Source organism: Neoarius graeffei, chromosome 1 (genome assembly GCF_027579695.1).
Source record: "Neoarius graeffei isolate fNeoGra1 chromosome 1, fNeoGra1.pri, whole genome shotgun sequence".
In the NCBI taxonomy this organism is placed as follows: domain Eukaryota; kingdom Metazoa; phylum Chordata; class Actinopteri; order Siluriformes; family Ariidae; genus Neoarius; species Neoarius graeffei.
Window position 1 is genome coordinate 19,431,154 of NC_083569.1, and position 3,373 is coordinate 19,434,526.

At 42.8% G+C, this 3,373-nt stretch overlaps 1 non-coding gene across 1 annotated transcript; it reads right to left on the reverse strand.

Annotated features, from left to right (window-relative positions):
• Positions 1-757: 757 nt before the first annotated feature.
• trnar-acg (transfer RNA arginine (anticodon ACG)) lies at positions 758-830 on the reverse strand. Its single transcript has one exon. It is a non-coding gene; the product is annotated as a tRNA-Arg (tRNA).
• Between the last annotated feature and the right edge of the window lie 2,543 nt (positions 831-3,373).

The following is a 3,373-nucleotide window of genomic DNA, read 5'->3' on the forward strand; positions in this document are numbered from 1 at the left end:
ACATATTACACTGACACCATCTTGGCTGCCCCCCTGTTGCTCTTCTTCTTCATGAGCAACTTGGCTTGTATATTTGTCCACCTCTTTCTCCATGGCTATAGGTTCTAAATCATCCTCAGACACCCAACCAAAGACTGAGGATGAATTTGAAGAGCCTTTTTGTCTCTTTCAAAAGAATTGGTTTCAAGAACGGACGCCACTGCAGAGAATAGTATAGAGTCTATGTGGACACAAAAAAAGGCATTGGTGCACATGACGTCACGCATGCAGCACCGCTAACCTGTAAATCGCTGCGATCTAATAATGGCAGACAAGCTTTTAGTGATTTTTGGAGCAGAATTCATATGCAAAAATGTATTTTTGAACCAATTTTTTATTTATACGCTAACTTAGAAGAAGAAACCTTTATTTGTCACATGCACACTTCAAGCACAGTGAAATTCATCCTCTGCATTTAACCCATCTGAAGCAGTGAACACACGCAAACACACCCAGAGCAGTGGGCAGCCACACTACAGCGCCCGGGGAGCAGTCAAGGGTTAGGTACCTTGCTCGAGGGCACTTCAGCCCAAGGCCACCCCACATTAGCCTAACTGCATGTCTTTGGACTGTGGAGGAAACCAGAGCACCTCAAGGAAACCCACGCAGACATGGGGAGAACATGCTCCACACAGAAAGGCCCCCACCAGCCACTGAACCCAGAACCTTCTTGCTGTGAGGCAACAGTGCGAACCACTACACCACCCTTTAAAATTTTCGAACCAGCCAGGAGTCGAACCTAGAATCTTCTGAGCCGTAGTCAGACGCGTTATCCATTGCACCACTGGCCCTATAGGTTTGTAGCCTATTTGAGCACCTCACACACACAAAGCCAGAGATTTTATGATGTAATTTTCATGAGACTAGCACTTTAAGAACGATGCAGCCAGCATTCCTTTAATTTTTTTTTCTTACAGGTGAACAATTTAAGGTCAACCCTGGGCTTATCCAGGATTTCAACCTTGGACCTCTTACAAGCGAAGCGAAAATCATACCAGACAAAGCCAGACGACCCACACAAAAGTGCTTATGTGCTACTGGAATTTCATTATATCTTTCAAAGGTTTGACTTTTCATGTCTGCAGGATCCTGCTCAACATTTGAGATGGTTGCATGAGGTGTGTGGAGGAAAGCAGGTTCATGTTACTTTTGCTTTCTTCAGAAAATCTCTATGGCTAACCTGACCAAAGTGCTAGGCTCATTGGTATGGCAGTTAGAGCACATACTCAACTGTAGTGACAGGCACTCCATCACACCTTACACATGCTATTTGTCTTGTGATACGCCAAACTCATATGCAAGGTATTTTGAAGAAAGGTTTAACCACAGCCTAGCCAAAGTTAAAATCAACATTTTGTGATTTGATGTATCCAATGCCTCCAATATGGCCGACTTCCAGTTTGATGACGACATGTGAAAATACTCTATTTTTGAGTGATTCAAGCAACTCAAGACACATTTTATAGTTGATTAAAGTAAAGTTACTTTCAAAATGAAGCACAGTTAGATTAATTGTGGTGTAAGTGGTTAGCACAGTTGCCTCATAGCAAGAAGGTTCTGGGTTTTGCCCTGGTGGGGGCCCTTCTGTGTGGATTCTGTATGGGTGCTCAGGGTGCTCTGGCTTCCCCCACAGTTCAAAGACATGCACTTAGGTTAATATGGGATGGCCGTGGGCTGAGGTGCCCTTGAGCAAGGCAGTTAACTCCCAACTGCTCCCTGGGTGCTGTTAGCATGGCTGCCCACTGCTCTGTGTGTGTGCTCATTGCTCAGGTTTGTGTTCACTGCTTCGGACGGGTTAACTGCAGAGAGGAATTTCACAAGCGTGTGATGAATAAAGTTGTTCTTCTTAATTCAAAGAAGAGCACTGATTTTTAAGAGATTCATAAGTGCTTCTCTTTGAGGCAGTCTCATCTGTGTATTTGAATTTTGTGTCTCCTGTGAGCACTGCAATGTTTCTCTGGCTGTTACCCTAATTGTAGCACATTTACTGTAGTTTGAATGTAAGTGCTTACAAGTTGTCTTCTAGAAGTTCAGCACTTCTTGTACCTGACTTTTGCACTTGTGTAAAATGCCTGTTATGTGATGCAATGTGATCTCAGAAACAAAAATTCTGCTTGCTGCATATATTTGACAAGGACCAAATGTTACATCCAACTGCTTGGATGGCAACATGACCTACTCATAGTGGGCTTGCTGAAATAGCTCAGTAGGGAAAGCATTAGACTAAAGGTCCCTGCTTCAATTCTGGGTTTTGGCGTTGAGGAGTGTGGGTTGTGTACGTCTCAGCCTTTGCCCAAGGGCAGGTTTGATTTTTTTTTTTTTTGCCAGGTCGATGCCAGTAATTTGGTGCTGAAAACAAGCTTATATCTATGTCTTGGTTCCATGGTGTAATGGTTAGCAATCTGGCCTTTGACTCCAATGATTTGAATTCAAATCTCAGTGGTTTTTCTGAAGCCTTTGTTTGTAGCATCTGAGCTAACATGTCCAGGTTGTCTCAACTGCATGCTCATCAGATTCACATAGAAGGATTTGAGCGATGTCTGGTATGTGGAGCAGTTCCTAAATGAAAATGAAATTGTCATATTAAACAAACGAAGCAAACAAGCAAAAGAAAAAAAAAACTAGTAGGACACTTGGAAGTTTCTGTAGTGAAGCCCCAGGAGAATGATACAAAAAAATAACTTAAAAAAAAACATATGGAACACACACAGAACTATGTGACATACAAAAAAGTTTAAAAAAAAAATCCCACAGGAATGACAGACCGCATAAGAAACAAGGGGATGCAAAAATTATAACAACAGGGACAATAGAAAGAAAAGAGCAATGACAAAACCTACACAACACCTACACAACAATCGCAATACAAAAGAACAGTAAAAGATAGTGCAAAAACCCCATCATCCCACCAGCCACCGGCGAAGCAGGCAGGGGCCCGATACAGACACAGCAACCACCGATGGGTCACATCACCGCCCCCAGGACCCCAGACAGACCAAACACAGGGCAGCAAATGGGAGAGTAGAGCCGACACCAGTGTGCAGCTTTGTCCTCGACCTATACTGCAACGACCTCATGCCATCGCTCCTGCACATCTAACATTGTATGTGTGTGTGAGAGAGACAAAGATTTTGATCATATAATCAAAATCTCCCTATTCTTTATTCAGTTTTTTATTTCACAATCTATTTTATACACTACACACAGATCAAAACCTATCTCTCTCTCTCTCTGTGCATGTGTGCACTTGTAAGGGAAATCATTACCCACTTGACTCTGTGGATAACAGTTGAAATAATCAAGACTGCATGATTGGGGGGTAACAGTGAAATGA